General features: G+C 45.6%; 1 non-coding gene across 1 annotated transcript; it reads right to left on the bottom strand.

The window, feature by feature from the left end:
* Positions 1-2,677: 2,677 nt before the first annotated feature.
* On the bottom strand, positions 2,678-2,750 carry trnai-uau (transfer RNA isoleucine (anticodon UAU)). Its single transcript has one exon. It is a non-coding gene; the product is annotated as a tRNA-Ile (tRNA).
* Positions 2,751-14,967: the final 12,217 nt, after the last annotated feature.

The following is a 14,967-nucleotide window of genomic DNA, read 5'->3' as shown; positions in this document are numbered from 1 at the left end:
CTGTCTAATCCTAACATTGAGCCTTCTTCTTCCCCCGTCCCCCACCATACCCCCCACGGCACCCCCCCCACCCACCCTCCACTCTTTCCCCCCCCCCCCCACCCCGCCCCCGCCTTGGCCTACAATGGTAAAGCCACCTCCTGATATAGCACAAAGTTATAAACAGCCCAGAAGGTCACAGCACTTGGTTCTTGTTTTATTTTCGTTCCTGGGATGTGGGCATCGCTGGCAAGGCCGGCATTTATTGCCCATCCCTAATTGCCCTTGAGAAGGTGGTGGTGAGCCGCCTTCTTGAACCGCTGCAGACCGTGGGGTGAAGGCACTCCCACATTGGTCTCAACATCGCTGGACTCGGGAAGTGGATAATTAGCCATGGTTCTCACTCCTGATTACTATCCAGTGACCCACTGGGGAAGGGCCATCCATGTGTCATTTGGATATGAACAGTTTGTGAGACTTCCATGGTCAAATAACCTGTCAACACTCATTGCCCAAGCTCACACATGAGGAATAGCCGCCTGGGAGAGATACTGGACCGATGGCAGCACCTGTGGAACCTTATCTGAAATGAATCAGTGTTTTCAAAAGAGGACAAGAAATAGGGAAAGGTTTTTTTAAGTTCTGAAAATGTTGAGATGAAACCTTTTGGATATCAAAGCCATGAAGCAACACAAAAAAATAATGAAAGCATGTAGATTTAAAGTCAATGGGCGGAGGTTTCAAGGGGAATTGAGGGGAAATGTCTTCACCCTGAGGGTGGTGGGGGTCTGGAACTCACTGCCTGAAATGGTGGTAGAGGCAGAAACCCTCACCACATTTAAAAAGTACTTGGATGTGCACTTGAAGTGCCGTAACCTACAGGGCTACAGACCAAGAGCGGGAAAGTGGGATTAGGCTGGATAGGTCTTGGTCGGCCGGCGCGGACACAATGGGCAGAAATGGCCTCCTTCCGTGCTGTAAATTTCTATGATTCTATGAATTTTAACAATTAGTGCTCAATGAAACCTAGGAAAATGATGGCAAATGTAAATACATCCCTACTCACCCAAAGTACTATAAAGTATCACTCGAATTAAATGTATCACCCTATCAGAATTGCTGTTTGACGGTAAGATGAATAAGCTGCACGAAAGCACCACATAAAACCCCCCCAGCTCACTATGCTTAGTCTGGACGTGAGGTAAAATTGGAGAATGAGAGAGAAAGAGAGAGAGAGAGAGAGAGAGAATGTCCGCTTTCTCATCAAGTTTCTGAAAAAAAAAGCTTCACAAAAACAGCATTGTCAAGGAAGGTCCTTGCCTTCGAGACCTATTCATGATGCAGGTCAGACCACTACTCTTGTAATTTAGAGTGGTGAATAACGCAAATCAAGAGATCAATGACATATAACCAGAAGATTTTCTTTCCTTATCTATGAGGCCATTATTCTACCACGATGCATCTTTCTCTGACCTGTCAGTCACTGCTGCTGAACGAAGTCCGTCTTTAAGGTTCATAAGAAGCCATTAAAGTTTACAACCGCATCCATAAAAAGACAAACAAGTATTAAATCTAAATGTGTGTCGCAGGTGGTTACAAAAAGGGTCATGCTTATTCATTCTGAAGCAATACTTCCGATGATATTAAGTGTTGGATGAGCTTTAATTTCAGAATAGAAATTGAATAATATTGTTGGTTGATTAGCCAGGAGAAGAATGAACTTTTTTTTTGGTTGGTTACAATCTACTCACATTGCTGCCATTCATGATTTTCAAAGGTAAAAACAAATTCTATGCTTTCCAATTTCTGCTTTCCTTCCCTGTCAGTTGTGTCAGCCGTGGCTCAGTGGGCAGCACCTTTGTCCTTTTGAGTCAGAAGGTTGTGGGTTCAAATCTCACTCCAAGAACTTGAGCACATAAATCTAGGCTGACACTGCAGTGCAGTGATAAGGGAGTGCTGTAGTGTCAGAGGTGCTGCCTTTTGGATGAGACGTTAAACCAAGGACTTGTCTACCCTCTCAGGTGAACATAAAAGATCCCATGGCAGCATTTCGGAGAAGAGCAGGGGAATTATCACATTGCTGTTTGTGGGAGCTGGCTGTGCGCAAATTGGCTGCTGCCTTTCCCATAAAACAACAGTGACGACACTCCAAAAAGTACTTCATTGGCTGTAAAGCGCTTTGAGACGTCCGGTCATTGTGAAAGGGGCTATATAAATGCAAGTCTTTCTTTTTACCTTCCTGAAGGCACTGACTCCCGTTAGTGCAGTGTGGTGGTGGGAGAGCATTCTGCCCAACACCCCTGCTATTCGGCAGAGACGTGAAGGTCAGGGCGGGGTGGGGGCGTGGTCTTGGAGTATGACGAGACCTCTGCCCAACGCACCATTCGATAGACCCAGTACGGTATCCGAGACCTGGCATCGGAAGCCTTGAGGTTTGCCCACCGCAAAGGTAATTGATCCAGGAGGGGATTGATTACCTTTCAAAACAGGCCGATTTGCTTCCTCAGGAGCATTTCAAAAAAACTACTGACTAAAAACTCTTTGGCCCCCTACAGCCATGGGACATCCCCTCCGACTTTGGAAATGGAGCGGGCCTTCAAGCCTGCTCCACTTTTCAATAAGATCATGGCGGAGTCTTTAACCTCTACTCCACTTTCCTGCCCAATCTCCATATCTGTTAATTCCCATAAAATTGAGCAGGCCTAAGTGAGATTTGAACTCACAGCCCTTGGTTTATAAGACCAATGCTCTAACCCCTGAGCTACAGAGCCACCTGTCATGGTGGTTTATGGATTTTACTTGCACAGAAAGATATTGAACAACCTTTGTGTCAAACGGCCACTTTTCTTTGTTTAAAGAGATGGTCCTACATTGGGGAGGGGGGCAGTACATACTTACATAAAGAAAACAACCTGTATTAGAATGCTTAAATTGCAATGCATGTGTTCAACCAGCGGAACTATATCAGGAAATGCAAAAAGAAATGGGTGGAAATGGAATTGTACTGGTGAAAAATCAGGCACAGAGATAGTGTAGTTCTTGAGATTTGTGCAGCAAACCCCAGCTCCTTCTTGCTGCCGCTCTTCAGCCGACATGCAGGTACAGCAAATGGCATGTTGACCTTCATAGCGAGGGGATTTGAGTACAGGGGCAGGGAGGTGTTACTACAGTTGTACAGGGCCTTGCTGAGGCCACACCTGGAGTATTGTGTACAGTTTTGGTCTCCTAACTTGAGGAAGGACATTCTTGCTATTGAGGGAGTGCAGCGAAGGTTCACCAGACTGATTCCCGGGAAGGCGGGACTGACATATCAAGAAAGTCAGGATCAACTGGGCTTGTATTCACTGGAGTTCAGAAGAATGAGAGGGGATCTCATAGAAACGTTTAAAATTCTGATGGGTTTAGACAGGTTAGATGCAGGAAGAATGTTCTCAATGTTGGGAAAGTCCAGAACCAGGGGTCACAGTCGAAGGATAAGGGGAAAGCCATTTAGGACCAAGATGAGGAGAAACTTCTTCACCCAGAGAGTGGTGAACCTGTGGAATTCTCTACCACAGAAAGTTGTTGAGGCCAATTCACTAAATATATTCAAAAAGGAGTTAGATGAAGTCCTTACTACTAGGGGGATCAAGGGGTATGGCGTGAAAGCAGGAATGGGGTACTGAAGTTGCATGTTCAGCCATGAACTCATTGAATGGCGGTGCAGGCTAGAAGGGCCGAATGGCTTACTCCTGCACCTATTTTCTATGTTTCTATGATAGCAACAAAAATTGGTAAAACTCCGGGCAAATAACAGATGACTCTCCGCGGTCAGCCATTTCAGCTTCAGCACGGACCACTCGGCAGATTGTTTGCGAAGTTAGCCGTAATCCCACAGAAACTTCTTTCACTTGGAGCTCAGTCATTTATTGTGCCTGGAGCCCGTAATAATTGGAGGTGGGTTTTCCCGTTGGGTTCGTCCTTTAGAATCCGCATCTGGATTCCTGCACATCTGACAATGAATCATTCAGGATACTTAACAAATTTTTTAAAATAAAAAGAAACATGGAGTCGCATTTTTATAGCGCCCTTCACAACCTCAGGACGTCTCAAAGCGCTTCATAGCCAATGAAGTACTTTTGAAATGTCGTCTCTGTTGTAATGTGGGAAACGCGGCAGCCAATTTGCGCGCAGCAAGCTCCCACAAACAGCAATGTGATAATGACCAGATAATCTGTTTTGTTATGTTGATTGAGGGATAATTATTGGCCCCTGGACACCGGGGATATTTCCCCTGCTCTTCTTCAAAATAGTGCCCTCGGATCATCTACGTCCACCTGAGAGAGCAGATGGGGCCTTGGTTTAACGTCTCATCCAAAAGATGGCACCTCCAACAGTGCAACGCTTCCTCAGCACTGCACTGGGAGTGTCAGCCTAGATTTTTGGAGTGGGACTTTGAACCCACGGCCTTTACCGTTTGGGGCAAGAGTGCTGCCTACCGAGCCCCGGCTGACACTTTCGAGATTAAACATGGGATCCTTGGCAACTTTCTGGCAGATGAGTTCACATTCCCTGATGGTCCAGTCCCAGGTAACACTTTCCTTTCTATTTAAATAACAAGTTTGGACTTTACTGGATTGGGATTTGGACATTGTGAATTGGCAGGTGATCTGAATCCCCAAATTGAAATTTGTCTGAAGGCTAAGCCTGAATTTTCAGTGAATGTAAATAGTCCATAGACACCTGATGATTGCACTCAGTCTGTGTATTCAAAAAACTTTCATTTATTTAGTGCCTGTCACAATCACCGGACGTCTCAAACTGCTTTACAGCCACTGAAGTACTTTTTGAAGTTTAGTCACTGTTGTAATGTGGGAAACGCAGCAGCAAGCTCCCAAAAACGGCAACGTGATAATGACCAGATAATCTGTCTTTTTGGTATGTCGATTGAGGGATAAATATTGTCCAGGACACCGGGGAGAACTTCCCTGCTCTTCTTCAAAATAGTGCCGAGGGATCTTTTACATCCACCTGAGAGAGTAGACGGGACCTCGGTTTAACATCTCTTCCAAAAGACGGCACCTCCGACAGTGCAGCACTCCATCAGCACTGCACTGGAGCGTCAGCCTAGATTTTCTTCTGCTCAAGTTCCTGGACCTTCTGACTCCAAAGTGAGAGTGCTGCCCACTGAGCCACAGCGGACACTCTGAAAAGCAAACATTTCCAGCAACACTTGTTGACCATAGCAATATTTAGAAACCCAGCAGATCTTGCGTCTACAATACAGAGACAGTGACTGCCAGTAAAATCTGCACCCATCACCAGGCCAAATAGCAATTAGGACAGACAGATGTACCAATGTCCTCGACCAGGTCAACATCCCCAGCATTGAAGTACTGACCACACTTGATCAGCTCCGCTGGGCAGGCAACATTGTCCGCATGCCAGACACGAGACTCCCAAAGCAAGCGCTCTATACTCGGAACTCCTACACAGCAAACGAGCCAAAGGTGGGCAGAGGAAACGTTACAAGGCCTCCCTGATAAAGTGCAACATCCCCACTGACACCTGGGAGACCCTGGCCAAAGACCGCCCTAAGTGGAGGAAGTGCATCCGGGAGGGCGCTGAGCACCTCGAGTCTCATCGCCGAGAGCATGCAGAAATCAAGCGCAGGCAGCGGAAAGAGCATGTGGCAAACCAGTCCCACCCATTCTTTCCTCCAACCACTGTCTGTCCCACCTGTGAAAGGGACTGTGGTTCTTATATTGGACAGTTCAATCACCTAAGGACTCACTTTTAGAATGGAAGCAAGTCTTCTTTGATTCTGAGGGACTGCTTATGATGATGATGATAATAGCAATCTGAAGTAGGCCCTGGGAAAATATCTTGCGCCCAGAAGGCATACACATCGACTTCAACATATTGTCAACAATTCCTGAGTATTACCGCATCTTTAAGGACAGCACCATTAATTTTCCCATCTTCTGCTCGTCTCACTAAACATCTTGCCCAGCACGTTCCACACGGGAGTTAAGCTCTCCAACCTCCACCCATCCTGCTCACTTCTTCAACCAGCACTCCCCCAGACCACACTGATGGATCAGCAATCTCCATACTTCCCTCCAGGATGTTTGCTCTATCACAGACAAGAGCCTTGCCATCAATGATCTCATCATGAGTGATTGTACTGACATCCTGTTGCCGACAGAAACATGGCTCGTGAGGAGTAGATCGTTACCCATCTTATAAAAGCCTCGGTACCTGAGTTATAATTGCCACTATCTGCCCAAATACAAATTACAATTGGATCAGTAATAAAAAAATAGAGAATGCTGGAAAGACTCAGCGGGTCAGACAGCATCTGTGGAGAGAGAAACAGAGTTAAGGTTTCGGGTCAATGACCCTTCATCAGAATTGGAGAATGTTCACAATGAACAGATTCTTAAGGAGCACTGAAAGGGGGAGGGGAGGAAGGAACAAAAGAGAAGATCTGTGATAGGGTGGAAGACAGGGGAGATTAAAGAGACAAAAGAGATGATGGGCCAACTTGAGATGGTAATGGCAGAAGTTAGAAAGAGATTAGTCTAGACAGGGTGTGAATGGTGGTATAAGTGCCAACTGCCATGGGAGTCAGAGCGATTTTTTTTTTAACATAAGATCGGGGGTGGCGGGGGGGCAAGGAGGAAAGAAAGCAAAATTGGGCAGAGGTTATGGTCTGAAATTATTGAACTCGATGTTGAGATCAGAAGGCTGTAAAGTGCCTAATCGAAAGATGAGATGCTGTCCCTCGAGCTTGCGTTGAGCTTCATTGGAACAGTGTAGGAGGCCGAGATCGGAGAGGTCAGAGTGAGAGTAAAGCAGAGAATTAAAGTGACAGGCGGCCAGAAGCTCGGGGTCACGCTTACGGACTGAACGGAGGTGTTCTGCAAAGCGGTCACCCAGTCTGCGTTTGGTCTCCCCAATGTGGAGGAGACCACAGCGTGGACGGCGAATACACCATGGGACCAATGTGGCCTTCATCTCCAAGTCACACCATCACCTTTCTTTATGTTACTTCAGCTCCTTCCCTTTCTTAAAGCACCTCAGCCTCTTCCATCCCTCATGCCCTTTATTTACTTACTCCCACAAACCCATTCTAACTTCCTTGTCTACCCTTCCCTCTTTCCTTAGCCTCCCTACCTAAAGACCTGCAGTTCGATCCTTACCTGAAGCCTCCTGTCTCTTTCAAGAGATTAATGTGCAAAGTTAAAGCACATGGGATTGGGGGTAGTGTGCTGACGTGGATTGAGAACTGGTTGGCAGACAGGAAGCAAAGAGTAAGAGTAAATGGGTACTTTTCAGAATGGCAGGCAGTGACTAGTGGGGTACCGCAAGGTTCTATGCTGGGGCCCCAGCTGTTTACATTGTACATTAATGATTTAGACCAGGGGATTAAATGTAGTATCTCCAAATTTGCGGATGACACTAAGTTGGGTGGCAGTGTGAGCTGCGAGGAGGATGCTATGAGGCTGCAGAGTGACTTGGATAGGTTAGGTGTGTGGGCAAATGCATGGCAGATGAAGTATAATGTGGATAAATGTGAGGTTATCCACTTTGGTGGTAAAAACAGAGAGACAGACTATTATCTGAATGGTGACAGATTAGGAAAAGGGGAGGTGCAACGAGACCTGGGTGTCATGGTACATCAGTCATTGAAGGTTGGCATGCAGGTACAGCAGGCGGTTAAGAAAGCAAATGGCATGTTGGCCTTCATAGTGAGGGGATTTGAGTACACGGGCAGGGAGGTGTTGCTACAGTTGTACAAGGCCTTGGTGAGGCCACACCTGGAGTATTGTGTACAGTTTTGGTCTCCTAACTTGAGGAAGGACATTCTTGCTATTGAGGGAGTGCAGCGAAGATTCACCAGACTGATTCCTGGGATGGTGGGACTGACATATCAAGAAAGACAGGATAAACTGGAGTTCAGAAGAATGAGAGGGGACCTCATAGAAACGTTTAAAATTCTGATGGGTTTAGACAGGTTAGATGCAGGAAGAATGTTCCCAATGTTGGGGAAGTCCAGAACCAGGGGTCACAGTCTAAGGATAAGGGGTAAGCCATTCAGGACCGAGATGAGGAGCAACTTCTTCACCCAGAGATTGGTGAACCTGTGGAATTCTCTACCACAGAAAGTTGTTGAGGCCAATTCATTAAATATATTCAAAAAGGAGTTAGATGTAGTCCTTACTACTAGGGGGATCAAGTGGTATGGTGAGAAAGCAGGAATGGGGTACTGAAGTTGCATGTTCAGCCATGAACTCATTGAATGGCGGTGCAGGCTCGAAGGGCCGAATGGCCTACTCCTGCACCTATTTTCTATGTTTCTATGTTTCTATCCTTCATATAAACTCCCCAACTAACATCCTTGGTCATCATCTTGACCCCAGCATCTCATGACCCCTCTGCATCTATGGTCTTGATCTCCACGAAGACCACCTGTAGCCACGTCCTTCATCTCCATGCTACACACAACCCCTTTTCCTCCTCTAATCCCACTGCTGTGTCTCTTACAATCTCTATTTCGCGATCCCAACATCGCCATCTTTGGTTGTCTGCTCATCATGACATCTTCGCGGCTTTTCATGTGCTTGATTGGTTCCCTCACCACTTCCAGCCAGGCAGTCATTTTCTCAAGCTCGAGGAACAGCACCTCATCTTTCGTTTAGGCACTTTACAGCCTTCTGGACTCAACATCGAGTTTAAACATTTCAGAGCAGAATCGCTGCAAATCTTTGGCTCCCTTTTCCCCCTCCCCCTCCCCCAGAGCCTGTTTCTTTCTTTCTGTTTTTCTCCTTGTCTCTGAGGGCAGTTGGTCAGTATACCGCCATTCACACCCTATCTTGACTAATGTTTTTCTAAGTCCTGGCATTACCATTTGAATTTGGGCCATCATCCATTTTGTCTCTCTAATCTCTCCTGTCTTCCAACCTATCACAGACCTTCCCTTTTGTTCTTTCCCTCCACCTTTCAGTGCTTGTTAAGAATCTGTTCTTTCCGAACACTCTCTAGTTCTGATAAAGGGTCATCGACCCGAAACGTTAACTCTGCTTCCTCTCTCCACAGATGCTGCCCGACCCGCTGAGATTTCCAGCTGAGTGCTGGGACCCCAGCTCTTTACAATATACATCAATGATTTGGATGAAGGAATTGAGTGTAATATCTCCAAGTTTGCAGATGACACTAAACTGGGTGGCGGTGTGAGCTGTGAGGGGGACGCTAGGATGCTGCAGGGTGACTTGGACAGGTTAGGTGAGTGGGCAAATGCATGGCAGATGCAGTATAATGTGGATAAATGTGAGGTTACCCACTTTGGAGGCAAAAACACAAAGACAGAATATTATCTGAATGGCGGCAGATTAGGAAAAGGGGAGGTGCAACAAGACCTGGGTGTCATGGTTCATCAGTCATTGAAAGTTGGCATACAGGTACAACAGGCGGTGAAGAAGGCAAATGGTATGTTGGCCTTCATAGCTTGGGGATTTGAGTATAGGAGCAGGGAGGCTTTATTACAGTTGTACAGGGCCTTGGTGAGGCCTCACCTGGAATATTGTGTTCAGTTTTGGTCTCCTAATCTGAGGAAGGACGTTCTTGCTATTAAGGGAGTGCAGCGAAGGTTCACCAGACTGATTCCCGGGATGGCTGGACTGACAAATGAGGAGAGACTGGATCAACTGGGCCTTTATACATTGGAGTTTAGAAGGATGAGAGAGTATCTCATAGAAACATATAAGATTCTGACGGGATGGGACAGGTTACTTGCGGGTAGAATGTTTCCGATGTTGGGGAACTCCAGAACCAGGGGACACAGTCTTAGGATAAGGAGTAGGCCATTTAGGACTGAGATGAGGAGAAACTCCTTCACAGAGTGTTGTTAACCTGTGGAATTCCCTGCCGCAGAGAGTTGTTGATGCCAGTTCATTGGATATATTCAAGAGGGAGTTAGATATGGCCCTTAAGGCTAAAGGGATCAAGGGGTATGGAGAGAAAGCAGGAAAGGGGTACTGAGGGAATGATCAGCCATGATCTTATTGAATGGTGGTGCAGGCTCGAAGGGCCGAATGGCCTACTCCTGCACCTATTTTCTATGTTTCTATGTTTCTGTTTTTATTCCCGATTACAGCATCTGCAGTATTTTGCTTTTGTATCAATCATTCTCTCCCTGTGCTGTCATTCCCCCGTTCAGCCCCTGTCTTTGCTGCCTCAGAAAAGAGGGGTGCCGACTTGATAGCACTTGCCATACAAAAGGCCTAACCCTCCATTCCCAGATCCAGATTGTATTAAGCGCTACCATACTTCACTCACCTCAGTTGAAAATACCTATGATTTCAGGATCATCCTGGATGACGCAGATAACCCATTTTCCATGATGAATGGCCTCCTCATATCCCTCTCTCTAGATCCCTCTAGCCTCACCTTAAGCACCAGTGCAAGGAGCTCCGTGATCTTCTCTGTCACTATGATCAAGTTCACCCAAGGTTATGATGAGGCTGCTCCCACTGATCAGCGAGATAGTAACAAGAGGGCTCAAATTTAAGATAATTGCAAAGAGAATGGAAAGGGTGGATAGGAAAAATGCTCTTTCACAAGAGGGTGTTTAGAATGCAGTATGGTCACACACCATTGTTGAGTCAGAATCCACAATTTGTTTTGAAAGGAAATTTGATAGTTTCGTGAAAAAGAATATGAAAAGCTATCGGGAGTCAGCGGGGGTGTCTGATTAGACTAAGTAGCTGATGTGCAGCAAAACACTGGTGCACACCCAGTGACCTGAAAGCCTTCTTTCTCTGCTGTAACATTCTACAACAACAGATTCATCTCCTTGCTATCCGTGGGAGCTCGCTGTATGCAAAATGGCGGCTGCACTGACTCATGTAAAACAATAATCATTCTTGCGATGTGAACTACTTTGGGGCATTTCTGGGGGACGTGATGAGGTGCTACAAAAATGCAAGTCTTTCGATAAATATAAACGACATTAAAAGAAAAAAGAAAGCCTTGCATTTATATAGCGCCTTTCATGCATAACCACCAGATGTCCCAAAGCGCTTTACAGCCAATGAGTTACTTTTTTGAACTGCAGTCACTGTTGGAACGTAGGAAACGCGGCAGCCAAATTTGCACACAGCAAGCTCCCACAAACAGCAATGTGATAATGACCCAGATAATCTGTTTTTGTTATGCTGATTGAGGGATAAATATTGGCCAGGACACCGGGGATAATTCCCTTGCTCTTCGAAATATTGCCATGGGATCTTTTACGTCCATGTGAGAGAGCAGACAGGGCCTCGGATTAATGACTCTATCGAAAGACGGCACCTCTGACAGTGCAGCTCTCCCTCAGCACTGCACTGGGAGTGTCAGCCTAGATTTTTGTATTAAGCAAATCACATAAAGCTTTATATTTGCACTCGTTTTGTGCTGCTAAATTGTGATAGATAGCAGCTTTTAAAACATACCTGGGTTGAAATCATGTTTGCGATATTGGAGATTAGTAGGCTCCGATAAAAATTGCAATTAAAATAATTTCACGTAAACGTTTTATTAGTTGTACGCTAAGGTTACAATGTATATGTTCATCCCAAATTTTTTTTAAATACTTATACTTAAAATGAATTCTTCATTAAAAGTTCATGAAGAATTGCTTATATTCCCATCCTTGAGAGCATGATCTTATAACTGATTAGTGACAGTCACCCATGAGTTACCACCGGGTTGTCCTCAGTCATCATAATGTAAATAGGATTTCACGATTCCCCATGAAAAGCTATTACAGACACAACACAGACTGGCACAGCGGCAGCTCAATAGTGAGTGCATTGAAGCCCGACTAAAAGGACCCTTTCAATGCATTGTAATTTCAAAGATATATTTACATTTCAAACTATCTCCAATAATTAAACAAAAATTTGGAACAATTGGCTTCCAATCACAGCTTCCCTTACAACGCATAACAAAGGCAGTTGAGCTCAAAATATTATAGTCAGTTCAAAAAGACTCAGATGCTTGATCTTCAATCAGCCACACCCTCTAAGAACTGAACTATTTCCAGCTCCGTAACATCGCCCCTCTCCGCCCCTGCCTCAGCTCATCTGCTGCTGAAACCCTCATCCATGCCTTTGTTACCTCTAGAGTTGACTACTCCAATGCACTTCTGGCTGGCCTCCCACATTCTACCCTCCGTAGAAACTTGAGGTCATCCAAACCTCGGCAGCCCATGTCCTAACTCGCACCAAGTCCTGCTCACCCATCACCCCTGTGCTCGCTGACCGACATTGGCTCCTGGTTAAGCAACACCTCGATTTGAAAATTCTCATCCTTGTTTGCAAATCCCATGGCCTCACCCCTCTCTACCTCTGTATTCTCCTTCAACCTCACAACCTGAGATATCTGCGCTCCTCTAATTCTGCCCTCTTGAGCATCCCTGATTGTAATCACTCAACCATTGGTGGCTGTGCCTTTAGCTGCCTGGGCCCCAAGCTCTGGAACTCCCTCCCTAAACCTCTCCGCCTCTCTACCTCTCTTTCCTCCTTCAAGACGCTCCTTAAAACCTACCTCTTTGGCCAAGCTTTTGTTCATCAACTGTAATCTTTTTCTTATGCAGCTTGGTGTCAATTTTATTTGTTTTGTCTTATAACGCTCCTGTGAAGCGCTTTGGGACGTTTTACGACATTAAAGACGCTATATTGTTGTTGCTTTTATTAGTACTGTGAGGTGAGTATGTGCGGTACCACTCACGGTGGTTCAGCTGATAAGTGTACAGTGTGTTGTGTTGTGGGCCCATACACATCAGGACGGTTCATGATTTGATTCTTGGTCTGTGCTAACCTCAATTGGCCTCAGTTACCGCAACCCAGCGTGGGCCAAAAAATCCTGCTTCTCCTTGCTATCCAGTGCCCACAGTCTGTACGTCGACATCAGGAGAGGGCAGGATTTAGTAGTCAGTCTGGATGTTCCCCACAGCTCTCAACAAGCCTTAGCTCATATGTCAAGGAAAAAACAGCTTCAATAAAGGAGAGAAGAAAGTTGTGGGGGCGGGGGAATTTTTTTAATAAAGTACGCTCAATAACATGTAAACGCTGATATAAATCTCCCCGGCAATATTTTCAGATTGAAGAATATAAAGCTGACTCCACAATCCCGTGTTCCCAGCGGGAAAGTCGCACTCAAAGCAAGTGCAGGACGTAGATAGGGGCTGACCACATTGGAGTCCTGATTCTCAGGTTGCCAACTCTGGTTGGAGCATTCCTGGAGGTCACATCACATGACCTCCTGCTGCCAACCACCTCGCCTAGTCGAATACCATCTTCACACACCGCCGATATTTTAATAACTAATCAATGAAAGTGTTCAAAGAAAATGAAAACAAAAACCTCACAAATTCGTTAACACTGCTATGATTTTTCACCTCGAGTTGCTTACAGCCGTACCTAGGAGATTAATCTTTAATGTGGAGAGATTCCAAGACAATCCAATTCACTGAACTGCGAGTCCCACTAACTGGGTGAGGTAACAAGTGATGCAATCCAGCGAACATAAGAACAGAAGAATTAAGAGCAGGAGTCGGCCATTCAGCCCCTCGAGCCTGCTCCGCCATTCAATGAGATCCTGGCTGCTTTTCTACCTCAACTCCACTTTCCCGCACTATCTACGCCTCTTGATTCCTGCAATGTATTTGCTTCATGGGTTCTTTGCTTAAGAATTTATACGAACACGTTGCTATTGAGAACTATTTGGTTTATTAGCAAAGGTTTAACAATCAGACTACACATTACCAGTTCATCCACCAGGCTCACAACCACCTGCCTCATCGTGGATCCCCCAAACCCAACTGACTGGGGTTTTATTGAGTCTTGTGAATATCACGTGACTGGCTAAACCGCTCCCAACTCAACAGCTCTACCAACCTGTGAGCATATTCACAGGTGCACACATTACAATTCCCTCAATATTCAAAAATCTATCGGTCTCTGTCTTGAATATACTCAATGGCTGAGCCTCCACAGCCCTCTGGGGTAGAGAATTGCAAAGATTCACCACCCTCTGAGTGAAGAAATTTCTCCTCATCTCAGTCCTAAATGGTCGACCCCCTTATTCTGAGACTGTGACCCCTAGTTCTAGACCCCCTAGCCAGGGGAAACATCCTCCCTGCATCTACCCGGAATTTGGCTTTGTAGGATAAAAAGATCCCTCGACTACACACAGAACTCCTTGTTCAACAAATACAGCAGTTCCTTCCTTTGAGGCTGCTGCAGTCTGGAATCTCAATAAACATTTATGTCGAATTTCACAGCTGTTGGAGGAGTTTTTTTTTAAGCTTTGTAAACATTTCCGAGCGCTGGATATTACTATTTGTTTTGGTAGTTACCATAATCCTTCAGCTTTCTGATGATTTTAATCTTTGTTGAGGATTATACGTTAATCTTCCTAATTTATAATCCGTGAACTTTCAGTGAAATTCAACAGAGAAGGAAAAAAGGAATAGGGACCGATATCGTATGACTGTAATACAACTGAATAAAATAGATGGCAAAGGACCACGCAGATGAGTGTTACCAACACAGCCACTACTGTACTCAGTTTGGTAGTGGCACTGATTACACCACAGTACTAAAGGAACTCACGTATTATCCATCATCTGTAATTGGGGCAAGCAATTTAGTGAGGAACAACATCCCATGAGAAATCCTGTCACCAAGAAAAAAAAAATTGCACGCGCAGAAGGCCGTTGCTAGGGAAGCTTTTGCCTTCCACATTGCTGGCCATTCATTGGGCGCAGGTCACATCGCTGACATTTTGCAATGCCCATTTCACATCGCTGGCCTATCGTCGAGTGGGAAAATTGCTGTCCAAAAAATGGGCGATGTTCCAGCGATCGGTAAAGCTGAGACATCGACCATCGCTGGAACATCTCCCATTTTTGGGGCGATAGCCAGCAAAGTGGAAAGTCTAGCCCTGCATATTTGTACACTT

This window comes from Pristiophorus japonicus, chromosome 13 (genome assembly GCF_044704955.1).
Source record: "Pristiophorus japonicus isolate sPriJap1 chromosome 13, sPriJap1.hap1, whole genome shotgun sequence".
Classification (NCBI taxonomy): Eukaryota; Metazoa; Chordata; class Chondrichthyes; family Pristiophoridae; genus Pristiophorus; species Pristiophorus japonicus.
This window is presented reverse-complemented; position numbering and strand designations above follow the sequence as displayed.